This window comes from Lipotes vexillifer, unplaced genomic scaffold, assembly GCF_000442215.2.
Source record: "Lipotes vexillifer unplaced genomic scaffold, Lipotes_vexillifer_v1.1 scaffold312, whole genome shotgun sequence".
NCBI classification, from domain to species: Eukaryota; Metazoa; Chordata; class Mammalia; order Artiodactyla; family Lipotidae; genus Lipotes; species Lipotes vexillifer.
The window spans coordinates 1,087,438-1,107,723 of NW_006789251.1; positions in this window are offsets into that span (position 1 = coordinate 1,087,438).

Consider the following 20,286-nt stretch of genomic DNA (forward strand, 5'->3'; position numbering starts at 1 on the left):
CGCCTTTTTTTCCCCGGAGCCAAAAAAAAAAAAAAAAAAAAAAAGGAATTCCCCTCCACCCCCACCTCCACACCATTAAGAAGTTTTGTTTCCATTTATTTGCTCAATATTCCTTACGAGAAGATCTTGACATGTTCTTTTTCAATAATTGAGCTTAGCAACCAGATTAACATGCTTTTGGATTTTTCAAATTTATTTCTAGTGAAAAGCAGAGTTGACAGAGAGCAAGAGAGAATGAGCCAACTTAGCCACAAAAGTAAATTTTAGCTCTTTGCTTGTATCTTAAAGAAAGACTAGAAAATTTGAAAAACTCCTTCCAGAGCTTGACGTTTCATTTGAATCTTGAAAATAACAAACTAGCCTCAAGACTCCACCTAATGGCTGGCTGTTTCAGGAAACCCTCCGGGAACAAACCCCACTCCCCAAATCTGTGTGCCCTTGAAATTCCATACATACCTTTAAGATGATGGCACAGACCGTACTGTGTTGTGATAATTGCTCTACATGTCTCTTCTTTCCCACCAGGTTCACAGCACCTATCACAGTGGGGAAGAAAGAAGGAAGTTATCAAAGATGGGAGGGAGGAAGGAAATGTTCAATGTACATGTTTTCCAAACTAACTCAAGACACCCGATCTGGCAAAGAATGTCTTGGCTGCTACTTAGTTAAGAGTAGCTTGAAGAGAAATAGCTTGGGTGTCAATACGAGGATTCCATGCACACTGCTGGTTTGTGATGACACCAGAAAAGAATGTTCGAATTTGAGACTGAAAATCTATGATGCTCATATACTCTGCTCACATTACGTCTCAAACCTGGACAAATGAAAATAAACATTTCTTGGATCTACGACTATTTTTATAAAAGCTTACACGGGCACTTCTTGGTCTAGATACATTTGTGTTTTACATATTTGATATATACACAATTTTACTTAGGCCTTTTAGTGAAATAATACAGTGAGGCAACGTAACGTGTGGCAAATACCATGGTAGGTGGGCACCGCAGTACCTGAGACCGTAATTTCTGGTGAATGACAACGTTCTAGTATCCATCCTTTACCCTGTTCATTTCTCCATTGCCTGTCGAGTGAGATGCATTTGTGCCGTGCTTGTGCTTTTCTGCACTGTGGGTTTCTTTCTCACATTAACTGCTTGTGATTCCACAGCTACACAGAGCAACGTGGCCCATGCTTCACTGTTCACAATTTTTAATTTATTTAAGTATAGAAGGAAAAACCCTAAGACATGATATGACCCATCGCCATCAAACCTGTGGCAGTACAAGGAAGCTGATTTATCACCTCCAACTCTTTCTCTGTTTACACCACCTCTCGCCCTGTATACTTATTAAATGAGTCCAGCTTAAGTAACTACCGATTAAATAGAAATAGTGATATCCCCCTAGAGTGGCTGAAATATCCTAAATCTCTTCTGTGCCATTACCCTATTGGAAAATTGCTTTGGGCATATCAGTTTTGCCTGGCATCCTTTGTAAGGAATTTAGCCACTGGTCATGTCAAGGGGTGTCTGTACACCTGAGTTTTTGATCTCCAATACTTGGGACATTGGAATTATATTTGTATGTTTGAGAAACATTAATCGATGATGAACCTCACCTTGCCAAATGACTTAAAGAATATTGGTATAAAAAAATGAATATCAGAAGTTTGACTTGGGATATTAATTCTCACTAGTATTTTACTAAGACACTGAAAGGTTTCTGCAAAAGGAGATACAAACAAGGTATGTCCCAGGGCAGAAGTGCAGATGATGAAGGCAGCACGGAGTACTCAAGGGAGCAACAGAATTTAAACGATTCAGAACCTCAATCCATGAATATATGTTGAGCACCCATTATATGCTGGAACACGTGCACATATAAAATCATATAGTAGTATATATAAATATAGGGTACAATTATGAGTTCTTTTAGCATAACTTAGAAGGTATGGGAGAGCCAAAGGAATGCTTGACCACCTCTTTGAAGAGATTGACTTGGCTGAACAACATCTCGCAGGCATCTTTTGGGTGGGGCCGGAAGAATCAGGAGCCTTTCACATTGACTGTATTTACCCAAATCATCTGTCTTTTTTGCAAAGGTTTAATTTTCACATGAAGCCACACTTATATTGAAGTAGGAAACTTTCCATTCTCTATGTTAAATGTCATCCCTCTAGTTTGTTGAGTTTTTTGGGATCTAATTTTGATATAAGACACGTTCTTTATGATTCCTTCTGGCTCCATATCATCTGCCACTTCAACAAATAAGTCTTCACCTATCTCAATAAAAAGATGTTGGCCTGGGCCAGATCAATGACCTGAAGTTTCGCCGTTTCTCCAGGGATCTCCCTTCTGACGGCCACTGCGACACTCTACCAACTACACATCCACCAAATTGAAAACCATCAAGCTCTGTTTTCATCTTCACTTTAAGGTTTTATAAAGCACCCAGCTCAAATATCCTACTCTTGTGACTACAGGATTTTATAAATGGGCAAGATTTGATCCACAAAATGAAATGAAGATGTGAGGGAATAATTTATTCTTAGGGATCTACTGCTAAGTCCCAGGGATCTCTATGCCTTTTGTAATTGCTCAAAATTTTTCACTTCATCTATTTAAAAATCAGAAGCATCTTCAAGTTTTCTAAAGCTTTTGGAAATCAAGATATTGGCTCAGTCACCTAGTACCTCTTGGCTCCCCTCGTACTGCAAACATGGCTGACAGCATCTCAACAATCTCATCTGCGTCTCTGCCCAGCTCAGCATCAGGCAGGCCTGCAATTCCATCTGGACAGAGGGCCCCATCTCCTTTACAGAAAGGTAACACTCCTTTGGAATCACTTTATCTTGATTGGGCTTCCAGACCCTCCCCTTAATGTTTGTTCCTCTCTTTCCTGACTTTTTTGACTACTGATCTGGGGAGAAGTTAAGAGAGGCGTTTTATAACTTATTCGGTTGACAATCGACACCTTGCTCTTTAAAAACAAAAACAAAAGAATACATGTGACCAAACATAATGTACCTAAAAATCAAAGGTGCTTCAACTAGTCGAGCCTAAAAGAACTGATATGAGTGAGAAGATGGAAAGGGGAACATGTTTCTGGAGGGAGTGCTTTTATTTGTGGGAAATTCCCTCTACAGATGGTGAGCCTGTCATATAACAGGGTGGAGGCCGTCCCTCTCAAGATGATTTGAGGAATAATGGTGAGCAACCAGGTAGCTGATGCACTGCGAGAAGGCCTGTCGTCCACGCCTCTACCTCCTCTGAGGGATCTGCCCTGTTCATCTGTCAGTTCAGCGAAGCTCTGTCTGTGACAGCCAGAAGCCTGGCGGTAAGTCAATATGTTCCCCTTGAGACAAGGAAAATTCTGCAGGTCAGACTCACTAGGCAAGTAGACTACAAAAAGCGCCGAGTGCATACAAATGCTGTAGTAAATTAAGATAATGATATTAGCTGTTTATTGTAGATAAAAACCTAAATCTGTAAGAGAAGCATCTAGGCGATTCCAACTCCCAGCGTATCAACAACAGAAAAAGAGCAGTTATGATTGTTGTCAAGGAAAAAAATATCCAGGACTGACTAACATTTAGAGATATAAAGCTTTCATATCCTTCAGTCTTCTTTCCTTTGTGATTTCCACAGGATTTTCATTTCCAGAGATATTATACTACTTGCTTTCAAAGGAATTCAATATTTTCATTCAGAAAAGTAATTTCACAGGAAAGTAACAGAGAGTGATGTCCTCCGTATTCATTTTCAGAGCCAATATTACAAAGTCAATTTGTGCTGCACGGAGCTGGGGCGACATGAAAAGGTGCAGATCCTGTGTATCTGGGTTTCCTTCCCATTCCCCTCCTGCAGGACACCCCACAAGCCTTTGAAAAGAAGTGTCTGGCGGTAAAACAAAACAGGCTGCCTGATTCCCTTAATAACCTCACCCAGCGTCACCCAAAGACCTTGATCCTGAGCCCAGGACTTGATTACGGCTTCATCTCCTCTGCCCTGTAGTAAAAGTCCTATCTCCATAACCATCACAATCATCCTGTTTCTTTTCTCCATGTTGTTATAGAAATTAGAGGAGAAAGCAGCCAGCCTAAGGTGAAAGACGAGGAGATGAGTGACTTCCTCTGGTACTTCTGTGCAGATAAAAGCTAATTCTGATAAAACCAAGACTGAAATCCTTCCAGCCCACATAAAGTCAAGGTCAGACAACATGAACCAATCAAGCTGAAAGCTGACCGATTTTTTCTTTTCGCAAGTAAGTCAGAGACTGACAGAGAAGCAGAGGTGGATGGAGGAAGGATGAGGGGGGAAGAGGGAAGAAAGAAGGAGAAAAGCCCCCCATCGAGGTGAACAGATGGACTGACAGAGTGAACGAGAGACAGAGATGGAGGGGAAAAAAGGGAGTTCCTTTTGCTATTCCTGTTCCTTACATATTTCAGGATCAAAAGGCATAAGAAAACATCTTCAAGCTTTTCATCAGGCATTGGGGGTGACGGGACCACAAGGTCCAGCTGCCAACGGGTGTTTTTCCTGGGGTTTTTCAAGTCGGGCCGCATGCTCTAACCTTGAGGATGATGTTTATTCCTGGGGGAGAGATAAGCCAGCAGCCCTGGCCCCAGCCCCATCAGAGCAGAGTGGGCATTACCAGCGAACAAAGGAAGAGCGCTGTACAGCAACAAGCATTTGGTTTTGATTAGAGGATATTCAGGGACTGTGCAAGTTCTATTAAAATAAGCACAAAACCATCTTAAAGGGCTTTTTCTTTTCTTTCTCTTTCCCCCCCTCAGTTTATATTGTTAATCTTTCTTCCTGGACGGCTCCTCACAAATGCCTTTTGTTTTCTTGTGTGATTCTACGTGCCAGGACTCTAAGAAGGCAGGACGGAGGTCCTGTTCTGGCATGCTTTCAAGTCTCTTCCATAGGAGATGAAGGCTTGTTGCTGTGCCTTCAAGGGTATAAATTTAGAGGCCGCCAATCCGTCCGGAGGTAATTCAAATGCTGGTAAATGGTGGAATCCACCCTGGCCCCCTGCTCCTATGAATACCCTGGCACTTACCCCACTCAGAGGAAACGAAACCAATTTGGGAAAGCGAAGAGAGAATAAACATGCAATTAAAATGGTCATTTCTCCTGGTTTCTTCCTTTAGTTCTTTTTTTAACACTGCATCCCATTCTATAATCTGATGATGAAACGGGCCTGGTTAATTATAACAACGTACAAAAGATCGCTGCCTTTTCCCCACAGTGACTAGGCTAGGTCTGAATATTTTTTTTGTGGTGGTGGCGAGGAATGGGGAGAGAGGTGGATGAACTTCAAGTGAAGCCGTCGTTTTGGAAGAGCCGCTATTTTTTATATTGTTTCACACCCTTTGCCAGGGTGAGCATTACAGAAGTGGCACTTTCCTTTCAATTTATCTGTCTTCCTCCTTTATCCGTAGATAGACAAATAAAAATGAATTCTATCCAGAGGCAGCATGCATGCTGCTTCTATATGTTCTTCAGATAGCTTATTTTTATTCAGCTTAAAGCAGAACCTATAATTTTTATTCGAGATTCCATCCAGCCTCTCTCTCTCTCTACCTCCAAGCAAGTCTTCAAGAAGCCCTGCTGCCCTGCTTTGTTCCAAAGATTCTGCTAAAGGCCAAAAGATGGAGATAGCACACCCATCTGGTCTGTTTTCACATCCTAAGAGAAGGGCTTGAGAGAGCCCCCTCCAGTGGAGGGAACAAGGTGGTTGGGAATAAGCATTGCTGTCTTTGTTTGTGATTAGCTTATCTCAGGAAGACTCTTAATATCCATGGGGAAATAACACCATTAAATGAAGCTCACCCAGCAATCAGGAGACTTCGTTGCCAAGGCTCTGAAATACTTACACTTAAAGATTCCATTTCAGTGTCAACAAAACATAAGCATCTCACTTCCCGCTTCGTCCTTTTCTCTTGTTTTTCCCCTTACCCACCATCACCGCCCCCCTCCCCACCCCGCCTAATTCTCAACAGGGTGTTAATTTTATATGGATCAACCTTAAAGCATCTGCTAGAAAATAACAGCCAACCTGTATATGAAATAGGAATAGATTCCATGTCAGAGCAAAATTAAGATCTTGATGCCTCCTCATTTCCATAATATTACCCTTGTGCTTGGTGAATAAATACCACAGGAATACCAAACAGTGGTGGAGCAAAAATGAATATTGAAATTTATAAAATGGCCAGTGTCCAAAATAGTAATATTCACGGGGAAGTGTTTTGACATCTGAGATAACCTCCATTTTCCTTCAGAGAGCTGAGCATGCTTGATTTGGTAACACGGATTTGAACAAACACGCTATTACAATGCATTTCAAACTGCTCACCTCTTTTTTTAACCCCTTCAATTTTGACAATCTCCCATCACTCCAGTTTTAGAATAAGAAGGGTATTAAAGCACAGAATTTTAAGTCAGATGATTTGGGGCTAGAATCCTTGTTCTGTCACTCTCCAAATGTTTAGCTTTGGGTACCTGAATGAATCTTTCTGAGCTCCAATTGACATCTATAAAGTGGGGAAAGCAACAGACCCATTCTCCCAGGGTAGTGGTGAGGACTCAATAACATCATATTATAGATGACATAAAAAGTCATGGTAATTATCACAGCTAACATTTATTGCATACTTTAAAATGTATCACTGTTTTAAGCGTCTTACACATACTAGCTTATTAACTATGAGATAGGGTTATTGGGAAGATTAAATGAGCTATTTCATGTAAATGAAGTAAATACACTTCTGCCTGGCACATGGTTAATGCACTATAAATAGTGATTACGGTGATAATAATGTAATCCTCAGAACCTTCTAAAAATGAAATTGATATTAGGCCTTTTACACAGATGAGGAAACTGAGGCACAGAGATATTAAGGGACTTACCCAATAGTACAGATTAGGAAAGAGTAAAACAATTCAGACAGACAGTCTGGCCCTGAAGCCTATAATTTTAACCATTGTACTATATGTAAAAGCTCTTTATAAAATATGACACACATTAATATGTACATATGTATGTGTGTGTGTGTGTGTGTGTGTGTGTGTCTAGAGACACAGTCACACAAAGTTGATTTCTCATGTTAAAAAAGGAAATATTCTGGTTAAGTTTCTACCACCCAGGCCAACCCCATAAGTAACGAATGAAAGTTGTGACTGGTGCCTGGCCTGATTTATATTCTGAAATCATCATATTTTCTTCGCAGTCCCCTTCCTGCCCATATTTTCCTTTCTGGCTGATGGGGGTTGTTCAGCTGGGCTTTGTGTGAGTCACAAAGCAGCAACAATTACATGAGGGAGTCCAGGAGCATGTTAACCACAAAAAAAACAGTTGTCATAAACACTGTGCATCTTAATGCAGTGCTTCCGTCTTTACGTAAGATTAATTAAAGAGCAGATGTTCTGTCGTGCCCCACGTTAGGTATGGTTATCTTTGAGATTCCAGCTCCTCCATTTGCTGGGTTTTAATTTGTATCATTATGCATTTTGAGCCTGGGGCATGAGTAGTCAAGTGGTAAACATTAGCTATACTGCACTGTATTTCCAAATGCAACCTCACTATTAGGCTGACTAATAGAATTCAATTCTATTTTCAGCCGAATCCTCTCAATTTTCATTTGCTTTTGACACGTTACATGGCAGGAGGAGAGAGCAACGGAAAATGAGGGAGAGAGAGGCAGCTACAGCACTGTTTGTGCACAGGCCTCGAGTCGGCAAGACAGCCCCCTTCCGGTGGGTTTTGACCATGCAGCTGAAGAGCTCCCACCCTTGCCTTCCTTTTACACACAGCTGTGACAGCCCTGAAGTTTCCCCTCCCATCCTCATCTCCGAGGTTGACACTCCAGATATGGCAAGATGTCCCTGCTGTTGTTAAGAACTGGAGACGCTAAAGCGAATTCTGATTTTCTAAGTGCAACTCCTAAAAATTGATGTCAAAAAAGTTTTCAGGCCACGATCAAAGTCCGCTATGAATTAATTTGTCATTATAACACAGCCCTACTTGCCAGGCATTTCAGGCCAGGGTCTGGGAAAGGCAGCAGATATCTGGGTTGACAATTTCATTTAAAGGACAGAAAGCTTTCTGCTTTCTTTTCATTGGTATCTTGATTTAATGAACACACAAACAGACCATGGCCATATGCTCCAAATACCAGCTTGCTGTTCTTCAAGAAGCAGCTTGGGAAAATGCCAAGGCAAGAAGCTTGGAAGAAACTTGAAAAGGCTTCAAGACATATCTGTGTAGCCTGGGATAGCAAATGCACCAGTGATTAATTACGCTGGGGTTGGACATGAATAGGAATGCCAATAAGGTGTTCTAGCGCAGCAATAGTGGGCACGTTGGCCTGATAATAGAATCCTTCCTGTTCTGATTTCCCGAGTTTCCTTTCTGTTGGTAGCACATTGACATGCAGGTCAGAGATATAAGATGGTAATGTCATGCTGCTTCTCATTACAGAATCATTAGATCAGGTGTGACCACAGTCAAAGAGGGGGTGGCCCTAGGAAATAGGAACTCCAGAATTGGTGCCAGAGAATTCTTGCCTGAAGAGAAATCAATGACTGCCTCTTCCTGCAGAAACCCTCCACCACATCCCACAGAGATGCTCAAAAACAGTGTAGGGGGTGGCTTGACTCTGCTGGCAGCACAATCCACAGATTCTCCCCTAAATGACTTTGAAAATGATTCACCTCCTTCAGAATCCACAATAGGAATTTGCTGAAGTTGGAGAGCAAGGAAGTTCATCTTCTTTCTCTTCCTCTGTTAGCAGATGAAGGAAGAAGAGGAGAGGAAGACGATGAAAAGCTACCTTTTATCCAGAGCAGAAAGTTTAACTGAGCCTAATAGGAGGGAAGAACTTGTCTCGGTGGTAGAGTTTCAAGGATTAGGCTCATTGGAAAAGGACCATTTTGACTCCAGTCTTGGGGCCTGTGTCATCTACTTTAAGGACAACTTGTAGGTTTCTTCCATCCTGTATTTCCTGATCTAAGAATCCGGCCACGTACATGTTGAATGGCTTCCCATCACCTACAAGACATAGTCTAGAATCCTTTATCTTTCATACGTGGTCCTTTATGACCTGACCCTGCCTTACAGATCCAGTCGTGGCTCCTGTTTTTCCCCACTTCACGCCCCCCATTCTTCTTATCACACTACTTGTAACAGGCTTAAGGGTGCTGTGACCCTTTTAACCTCTAGGCTTTTGCACATTTGCTACCTCTACCTAAAATTCTCTTCTCCACATTGTCTTTCTAGGAAAAATTCTGCCTACATTCCTATCTCTTGGGATATTGTCCCAAATTTCTCACTAATACTTCTATATCTCTCCTTGAAAATCCCACCAACACCTTAAACCAAACACATTTAGGGCTTAACTCATCTTTCCCTTTAGACATCCTCCACTTTGTAATCCCTGATGCCAATTAATGGTACCAGACCATAAGGACACTAACACTCAAAACACTGATTTTGTTTCCCTTCTAACTCCTTGATAGCCAGTCATTAAATCATTCCTGATGAGTTTACCTCCAGAATCACTCTTCTATCCAAATCTTTACGCCCTACCTAAATTGTCTCCCAGGAGTTTCCCTTCTATTGTCACTTCCCTACCCAAATACTGGTTTTATCTCACATGGCCTACTGTGATAATCACCTAATTGATCTCATTTCTTTCCAGTCTTTCTCTCTTTCTATCCATTTTACCTTGAGCCACAGGATTAAATTGTGATGCTTGAAGTATTCATTCAGTCATTCATTCAATATGTATAAGCATATGTGCCAGGTACCAGGAAGTACACCCCTTAAGAACAGAATTCCCGTATCCATTTAAAGTGTCAGTCAGTGATTGGTACTTAGTCACTTTTAAATAAGTGGGTATTAAGTAAATGACTAAATGAATAGGGCTTAAAGTTTAGCTGGAGAGAAGAGTTATCAGAAGCTAAAAATAATAAAATGCTTCTATGGAATACTTCAGGACAAGCTGTAATTGATTGCCAGGTGACAGATATTAGCATTCTAACTAATGTCATCAGAGAAACCCTTAGAGAATGTAAGGGAGAAGAAAGAGAACCAAGATTTATTGAGTAACTATTATGCATCTAGCCCGATGCTATGTGAATTGTATACATTATTTTATTTATTCCTTACAACAACCCTATTAGCAAGCCCATTTTACAGATGAATCAGAAGAGGCTCATGGAGGTTAAATAGCTTGCCCAGTCATCTAGCTAGAAAGGATTAGAACTGAGGTTTGAATCAGGAAGTGTGTTGTCCCAATGTCTCCATTTTTCCACTGAACTAAGCTGGAAAAGAAGAGGTGGCTGTAAAAACATTTCAGAGAGGACTAGATAGGTCTTTCGTTACTGATTTGACATGGTAGTCCTCAGTAAAGGAGGGGTCAAATTTTACCCTCAAATTTTGAAACAGAATGTTTGGGAGGAATACTAGAAGTGTGAATTGGGTATACTTTTAATCAGAAAGCAATTTATTTATAGACCTACTAAGTTAGTTTAGTGAGAAACTCTTATCTCTAACTCTGGGTTCCTTATATAGCTGACCCCTGAACCATGTAGGGGTTAGGGACACAGACTCTCCACGCAAAGATCCATAAATAACTTTACAGTCGGCCCTCAATATCTGCGGTTCTACATCCACAGATTCAACCAACCGCAGATGGTGTGGTACTGTGATATATATTCAGTGAAAAACATACGCATATAAGTGGAACCCTGGTTGTTCAAGTGTCGACTGTATATCGTCCCTTGGTTTCTGCAGGGGATTGGTTGCAGGACCCCCATAGATACCAAAGAGGATGCTCAAGTCCCTTATATAAAATGGCATAGTATTTGCATATAACCTACGCACAAACTCCTGCCTACTTTAACTAACCTCTAGATTACTTATAATATCTAATACAATGTAAATGCTATGTAAGTAGTTGCTGGCTTGCAGCAAATTCAAGTTTTGCTTTTTAGAACTTGCTGGAATTTTTTTTCTGAATATTTTCTATCCGCAGTTGGTTAAGTCACGATGTGGAACCCTCCAACACGGAGAGCTGACTGTATTTGGTTAGGGTCTTCGTGGGTTCCACAGTGCCTGAAGGATATCAGATAAAGGCAACACTGAAAAATGAAAAATAGCCATGAACTTACTTTCTAAGGGTTGGGGGGATGTCTGGTCAGACTGTGGTGTGATATGATCAGTTTGGTTGGTAAGAACAAGCTTACGGAGGGTAAGGGTGGTATAATAAGATCAATAAGAGCTGCGCAGAACTTTCTACGGCACTTAGGACAATGTTCCATCCCGGGTTGGAACTTTGCCTCAGGAACCTCAAATCTGTTCAACTAGAATCTGCTCACTTCCTGAGGTAGCAAGCTCTTCCTATATTTTCTGACAACCTTTGTATCTCCCTTCAGCCTTTTCTTTTCCAGGCTAGAATCCACACAGTAAATTTACTGTATATTTTTATCTGGCCTATTATATCCACTTTGTAAATGAAGACATTGAGTGTTAATCAAGGTCAGCAATAAGCCCAAGCTCATAAGGCTCACAAGCAGAGAAGCAAGAATTTGAACTCAGTCCTGTGTGCTACCCAAACCCCTATTCTTTCTATTACAAATTGCTGCTTTCACTTTCCCATTGGACATTTATTTACAGATAATCTTTTTCCCCTTCTAAATTTTAAGTGATGCAAAGGAGAACACTAAAGTAAATTGGTTAGTGAAAAATAAATATATTTCAATAAAAGGATGACAAGGACAGCATATTTAAAAAAAAATTTATTGAAGTACAGTTGACATAAAATATTGTATTAGTTTCAGGTGTACAACATAGTGATTCGACATTTATATACACCACGAAGTGATCAGCACAATAAGTCTAGTAACCATCTGTCACCGTACAAAGTTATTGCACTGTTATAGACTATATTCCCTATGCTTTATATTACATCCTCATGACTTATTTATTTATAACTGGAAGTTTGTACCTCTTAGTCCCTTTCACCTGTTTCAACCAACTCCCCACCCGCCTCTCCTCTGACAACTTCCGGCTTGTTCTCTGTATCTATGAGTCAAAACCAGAATATTTTCAAGGAAGGAAGATAACTATGCCTGACAACAACTGCAAGAGAAGTTTTACCTTATGTTCAAGTATTTCATTTAGCTGTGAGCTTCCTGGCACTCAAGGCAAAAAGAGAAGTAAAACTACAGTTTCAAAGCTCTTGCCATAGGATAAAAGGAAACTAACCAGTTCCTGAGAGGAGAGAAATGTTTTCCTGGCACTGCATTCTAAAAAGAATTCTCAAAAGCATTTATCACATAGCTGTAAGAAGAAATCATCACTTAGATGTTGAGTAAAACAACAGATGATGCCTTCAAAGTGGCTTTACAGAAGATAAAACAACAGTCTTCCCACAGCTATTTCTTGTAGAGATTCTTTATTAAAGCAAAGGGGAAAATACTAAATTGCTACTCAGTGAAGGCAATTCTATAATCAGCAAAGCCAGTGTAATCTGCAAGCATTCACATAAGAACAGAGCCCAGAAAAAGTGAGGAATGGGCTTCCTCACTGGCCCAGACAGTTAGAACTTTGGAGAGGCTAACCCTGCTCTGGCCAGAGATTATATAAAAGAAATGTCCTCACATACATGCTTTGAGAATCTCATTTTCAGCTGGGTTTTATGTTTCCATTACCTGGCCTTTTAGTTTGGATGTCCACATGGTTCCTTCCAGCTCCTTCTCTTTTTTTTTTTTTTTTTTTTTTTTCCCTCTTTTTCAAAGAACCGAGCCGGTTTCCCTGTGCCATGCGGCTGCTTCCCACTGGCTATCTACCTTACGTTTGTTAGTATATATATGTCCATGTCTCTCTCTCGCCCTAACACACCTCACCCTTCCCCCTCCCCATATCCTCAAGTCTGTTCTCCAGTAGGTCTCTGTCTTTATTCCTGTTTTACCCCTAGGTTCTTCATAACATTTTTTTTTTTCTTAAATTCCATATATATGTGTTAGCAGACGGTATTTGTCCTTCTCTTTCTGACTTACTTCACTCTGTATGACTGACTCTAGGTCCATCCATCTCATTACAAATAGCTCAATTTCGTTTCTTTTTATGGCTGAGTACTATTCCATTGTATACATGTGCCACATCTTCTTTATCCATTCATCCGACCTTCTCTTTATCATATTCTCCAAGCTCACAATTTCAACTCTTGGCACTGCATTTCTCAGAATGGATCTCCTCCCCAAAGACCCTTCCACCTGATGAGCCCAGGGTCTTCCTTCTTCAGGTTCTGCTTTAGCCAGGGACACAGGCAGCCCAGTAGGCACCTGGTCAGCAAATCCCTTCGAGAATTTCTCAAAAAAGCAATCACTTCAACTGTGCTCCGGGAGAGAACTCGAGCAATCAATTCCAGACTGAGCTTTCTGGCAGCACTGAAGGTGCAGTTCCTCTGTGTGGCTGAACGAAGCAAATTCCATCGGCTTTTGATATGAGCCATTCCACTGGCACAACTGACATTCTGTTAGGGTAACTGTGGAATCTGACATACTTTTCCAGTTGAAGGGGCAAGGCAGGGTATGCAAGTGCTTGCAGATACAATCAAAATTTTCTTTAAAAGAAGATTTAAATCTGCTTAAGAGCTCAGCTAAACATCTGGTTGACTTCGGAACATGGGAGGGATTTTTCCCCTCAGTTGCCTTTGTTTTGGTTTTAGTTGAAAAACACTAACAAAATTCTAAATAAAATTAAGAATTTATCTACAGTCCACCATCCATCCATCCCTATCAAACTGACTTCCTTTTACCAGGTTCTTTTCTAGCCTTTGCTCATATAAAGACATAACTTTTTAAATTACAATTTCTGCATAGGCATACTCTTGCATTCTGGGTTTTTTCCCCCATTCACCTTTATAAACACTTTTCCTACTACACAGTTACCACATGGTTTTCATAATTATCATTTATGATGAAGCCACACCTCCATTAAGCAACTGCATTATGATTTAATTAACCATTTCACTACACAAACATTTAAGTTGTTTGAATTATTTGGGTTATTTCCACATGACAAGTTCAAAGGAGTTAAATTTTTAAACCAAACCATATAAGTATGGTTCTTTACATCTTGTCAAACTGATTTTCGCAATGATAGTTCCCATTTACACGTTCATCGGTAACATATGAAAATATCATCATCACCACAGTCATGCCAACACCAGGGATTTGCATTTTTTAAACATTAATGTAAAAGGTAGAGAGTGGCACGTGTGCATGTATTTAGTGTAATGTTACACTAGAAATGTGTAACAATTGTTATAATAATAAGTGTAACACAGTGATGGTGCCAGTCAAATAGCCCTTCCCTCTCTTCCTTGTAAAAAGCCCAGATTTTGTCCTCACTTCCATCTTTCCTCCATGTCATTCAGAAATAAACACTTATTAGTCAAAGACAATCTTGAAAATCCCATTTCATTGCCAATGAGACTCAGGAAGGGGCCCCCTTCTAGGAAGGGTTTCTTTGCTCCTAAAAAAGGCAGATGAAACAACTGAACACAACTGGATACTCTATAACAAAATGATAGCATAACCACAATCATTGTATCATGTAACTTTGAATATACTTCTCTGACTATGTACCCTTAGTGGCATAGGCTCTAAAAACAAAAAGAACTACAAAGAAATCTTAAAATTTACTCAGTAGGTTTTTTTTATCATAGTGATGTCAGTGTTATAATTCTGTTATTTTATTTGTATTGTAATATATATAATAATTATATATAATCTATTATGTTTATATATTATATATAAACTTATATTATACAGATAGATATATAATCTGTTATTAGAAATAAAGATATGGACTTTAAGGGGAAAAAAGGCAAACATAAAGTAAAATAAGACAGTGTAATGTTAAATTTGAATTGCAGATATCAATGTAAACTTATGATTATATAGATTATATATGTGTGAATATATATATATATATATATATATATATATATATGTATATGTTTCTCCTAGCTCTTTCCACTACAAGAAGACAGAAGGAATAATAAACCACCATCAATAAATACCCCGACAACGTATCTTGGTTTCTAAATGCCAGTCCCCACCTAAGGTAACAACAGCTTATAGAAATGGCTAATCTATGTCTGGGACAGAAAAGTACAAGGTTAATATTAGATACCTTGTTGTGCCAGAAAGCAAAGGAACGTTCAAAGACTAAAGGGATAATGTCAAAAGCACAGAGGAGCCAACCTGAAGGGGTTCCAACTGGCAAAATTTGGGACAATTTAAGCATCAGAGATAGTAATCACTGTAATTGATTATAACATTAAAGGTAAATGTATGACTCCATAGCAACATTTAAGTAAAAGAAGGGGTGCTTTTCTCTACAGAAAAAATACAAACTGATAAATGTGAAAGGAATGATAGAATATTGCTATTTTATAACCTACAATACAATAAGCAATTCAATGGATCCTGAAATCATTAGCTGAGAAAGGACAAGATGGCAAAGTATCACCCCCGACCCCAGATTAACTGCTGAACTCTGCAGGGAATATATACCTTTGTTATGGAGAGATATGACTGTCACCACTTTAACCAGGTAATCAAACTTAATATCACCAATAGTAGGACATCCTGACATTGTGCCTGATATGCTGCAATGTGTTGTATATGGCATCACCCATGAAGTTGTCTTGCCTAAAGTAACCTAAATCTACTCAAGGCTCTAGACCTGATGTCCGTGTGTACAGTTAACTGAGAAAAATTTAAATGATACTATTAGGAAACAATCACAAAAATCTAGAATGTGGTACTTATTACAAGACCTGAACTTTTCAAAACATCAGTGTCACAAAAAATTAAAAGGTATGGGGACTGTCGTAGATTAAGAAAGACTAAAGACTCATAAACAAATGCAATGGGCACATAATCATTGGTCCTAGATTGGGTGGGGGGGTGGAAACAGATATAAAGGATATTTGGGAGCCAATGGAGAATTTGAATATGCATTTGATTTGAAATAATATTATGGAATTTTTGTAAACCTTAAGTCTGACGATTATACTATTCTTAAACAGGATATTATCCTTATTCTTAGGAGATGCATACTGAAGAATTTAGAATGAAGTGTTATGATATCTGCAACTTAATTTCAAAAGGTTTGGCCAGAAGGACTGTTCTTTCAATTTTCCTATATGCTTGAAAATTTTCAAAAGAAAAAGTTCATGAAAGAAAAGAGAGATGAATGAGAACAAACAGTCCTACTTCTTCCACTAGATGTTATCCCTTAGTTGCCATAATCAGGAGGATATACTGATAAATTGAGAAGAGAACAGCTAAAAACAAATGAACAAAACAAAATGAAAAAATGAGTCCTGGACTTCTTGAGCCACTGAATTGACCAATTTTAGAACCATCTTACTTAATGGTTTCCTATTATAGCAATTAGTTTATTTTTTTAAGCAGTTGAGGTTTTGTAACTTGCAGACAAAAGTATTCTAACTCATGGCATAAGTAGCAGACCACATAAACTTACCATGTGGCAGCCACCATAATAAATACAGTTATTTATAGTATATATTTTCAGCATTTTACATCCATATGAAGTAAGTACCACTATTGTCCACATTTTCTTCAGATTTGGAGGCCAAAGTGTAGACAGGTAAGTCTTATTGAAGGTCACACAGCCATTAAGTAATCCAGCTAGAACTCAAGCCTAAGCATCTAGCAATACCTTGCCACTGAGTCCCAGACACTTATGTTCAATTGCCTGCTTGCCAAGTCCATTTTGGTCTAGAATGTACTTCTTGAATTTAAATTAACATGGCTTAGACAACATTCTTGATTCCCTCCACAAAACATGCCTCTCTACCCAATTCCTCAAGATTAAATCCTAGAGATAGCCCCTTACTTGCCTCCCCACACCACATCCAGTCTATAAGCAAATCTCTTCTCCTTTACCTCAAAAATATACCCAAAATCTGTTTGTTTTTTGTTTTTTTTGATCTGAAGCTTCAATCTGCTACAATCAGGACTGAAGCTTCCACTGTCTCTCTCTCTCTCTTTTTTTTTTTAAAATAAATTTATTTATTTATTTATTTATTTTTGGCCGTGTTGGGTCTTCATTTCTGTGCGAGGGCTTTCTCTAGTTGTGGCGAGTGGGGGCCACTCTTCATCGTGGTGCGCGGGCCTCTCACTATCGCGGCCTCTCTTGCTGCGGAGCACAGGCTCCACACGTGCAGGCTCAGTAGTGTGGCTCACGGGCCCAGTTGCTCCACAGCATGTGGGATCTTCCCAGACCAGGACTCGAACCCGTGTCCCCTGCATTGGCAGGCAGATTCTTAACCACTGCACCACCAGGGAAGCCCCTTCCACTGTCTCTTATACAACTGTAGTAACCTCCTAACTGACCTCCATACATTCATTTTGCCCCCTGCATCTTCTCTCTACACAATAGCGTGAGTGACCTTTCCCTGCCATGAATGATTGGATCATATCACTGCCATGGTTAACGACCTCAAGGACTTTCCATTAAACTTTAAATGCAAATGTATTACAAAGGTCAATGAGGCACGACAGAATCTCTTCCTGTCTTTCTCTCCAACCTCATCTGGAATCCCTCTCCCTCCGTTCACTACACTATAGCACACATACCTTCTCTCTGTTCCTCAAATACAACAAGCACAGCCTTGGCACTGGTTGGTCTGCTCTCTACCTGAAATACTCTGCCACCAGATATTTGCATTGTTGGATCCTTCAGATCATTCAAGTCTTAGCTCAAGTGTCTCTTTAGGGAGGTCACTGAAACTCTATACAACACACTCTACACAAAGTGCTCACAATCACTCTCAACTGCCAATGTAAAAGTTAATAATCTTTCAAATGATATTGTTCATTCATTTACTTAGTTATTTATTTATTTTTTTTTAACTTTCCTTTCCCTCTTCCCAACTAGGATGTACGTTAAATAAGAGCAGGAATATTACTTGTCTTGTTTAGCACTTTATCCCTCGTTCCTAGAATAGTGCCTGGCACATAGTAAGATATTCAATAAATACTTGTTAATGAATGAATAAATACAATATTCAATGGCTCTTAACAACCACATTTTGCCATTTCTCCATAAAATATTGACCCAGGTTGCTTTTCCTTGAAAGCATACCCCCTAGTTTCTCAAAGTTTCCCTTATAATGCTGCAATCAGACAGCAACAAAAAACAGTAACCTTTCTCACAAGTTTTCTTGCCATATACTTTGTTTTATTTTCTTTTTTTCTCCTATTACTTGGAAGATGAACATTGAATTTTAAGCTATACCAGTGGTTATTTTTAACTTTCATAAAAATATGTTTTACTGCTATTGCTCTAATTTTCAGTATTAAGAATAAAATACATTTTGCACTGCATCAAAAAGAATAAAATATCTAGGAATAAACCTACCTAAGGAGGCAAAGACCTGTAATCCAAAAACTATAAGATGCTGATGAAAGAAATTGAATATGACACAAACAGATGGAAAGATATAATGCATTCTTGGATTGGAACATTCAATATCATCAAAATTACCATACTACTCAAGGCAATCTACAGATTCAATGCAATCCCTATCAAATTACCAATGACAGGGCTTCCCTGGTGGCGCAGTGGTTGAGAGTCCGCCTGCCGATGCAGGGGACACGGGTTCATGCCCCGGCCCGGGAAGATCCCACAGGCCATGGAGCAGCTGGGCCTGTGAGCCACGGCCACTGAGCCTGCGCGTCCGGAGCCTGTACTCTGCAACGGGAGAGGCCACAACAGTGAGGGGCCCGTGTACCGCAAAAAAAAAAAAAAATTACCAATGACAGGGCTTCCCTGGTGGCGCAGGGGTTGAGAGTCCGCCTGCCGATGCAGGGGACCCGGGTTCATGCCCCGGCCCGGGAAGATCCCACAGGCCATGGAGCAGCTGGGCCTGTGAGCCACGGCCACTGAGCCTGCGCGTCCGGAGCCTGTACTCTGCAACGGGAGAGGCCACAACAGTGAGGGGCCCGTGTACCGCAAAAAAAAAAAAAAAAAAAAAAAAAAAAAAATTACCAATGACATTTTTCACATAACTAGAACAAAAAATTCTAAAATTTGTATGGAAAATACAGAAGACCCTGAATAGCCAAAGCAATCTTGCAAAAGAAGAACGAAGCTGGAGGAATCACGCTCCTTGACTTCAGACTATAATACAAAGCTACAGTAATAAAAACAGTGTTGTACTGACACAAAAACAGACATATAGATCAATGGAACAGGATAGAAAGCCAAGAAATAAATCCATGCACTTATGTCAATCTATGACAAAGGAGGCAAGAATATACAATGGAGAAAAGACAGTCTCTTCAATAATGGTGCTGGGAAAACTGGACAGTTACATGTAAAAGAATGGAATTAGAATATTCTCTAACACCAGATATGAAAATAAACTCAAAATGGATTAAAGACCTAAATGTAAGACCAGACACTATAAGACCAAAAACATAGGCAGAATACTTTTTGACCTAAATCACAGCAATATTTTTTTGAATCCATCTCCTGAGTAATGGAAATAAAAACAAAAATAAACAAATGGGACCTAATTAAACTTAAAAGTTTTTGCACAGCAAAGGAAACCATAAACAAACAAAAAAAGACAACCTATGGACTAGGAGAAAATATTTTTAAACAATGCTACTGACAAGGAATTAATCTCCAAAACACATAAACAGTTCATACAGCTCAATATCAAAATAAAACAAAACAAAACAAAACAAAAAACCTGATAAAAAGATGGGTAGAAGACTTAAATAGACATTTCTCCAAAGAATACATACAGATGGCCAACAGGCACATGAAAAGATGCTCAGCATCACTAATTATAAGAGAAATGCAAATCAAAACTATAATGAGGTATTATATCAGTCAGAATGGCCATCATTAAAAAGTCTACAAATACTAAATGCTGGAGAGAGTGTGGAGAAAAGGGGACCCTCCTACACTGTTGGTGGGAAGGTAAATTGGTGCAGCCACTACAGGGAACAGTATGGAGGTTCCTTAAAAAACTAAAGATAGAGTTACCATCTGACCCTGCAATCCCACTCCTGGGCATATACCCAGAGAAAACTTTAATTCGAAAAGATACATGCACCCTAATGTTCATTGCAGCTCTATTTACAATAGCCAAGACATGGAAGCAACCTATATTTCCATTGACAGATGAATGGATAAAGATGTGGTGTATATATATATATAT